The sequence below is a fragment of the Pichia membranifaciens genome (genome assembly GCF_001661235.1).
Source record: "Pichia membranifaciens NRRL Y-2026 unplaced genomic scaffold PICMEscaffold_4, whole genome shotgun sequence".
Lineage (NCBI taxonomy): Eukaryota > Fungi > Ascomycota > Pichiomycetes > Pichiales > Pichiaceae > Pichia > Pichia membranifaciens.
In genome coordinates this window covers 4,190-4,478 of record NW_017566985.1, presented here as the reverse complement: position 1 = coordinate 4,478, position 289 = coordinate 4,190, and positions in this window count along the sequence as shown.

The window sequence follows — 289 nt, the reverse complement described above, 5'->3', positions numbered from 1 at the left end:
AACCGGTAATCGACTTTCTGTCCACCTTATCACCAGCCCAATCGGAGTCGCAGTAACCAACTAAATTGAAACTCGTGGTCTTATTGAATACTAATCCTAAACCGAGAGTACCTTTTATGTATCGAAGAACATGTTTAGCAGCAGCATAATGATTTGCATACGGGGTTTTGATAAACCTTGACAGGGCCGAGGCCGCATATGACAAATCGGTCCTCACTGTATTCGCAGCAAACAATAATTTCCCCACCATGGTGCGATACAGGGAAGCATCTTCATCAGACAGCGGCTT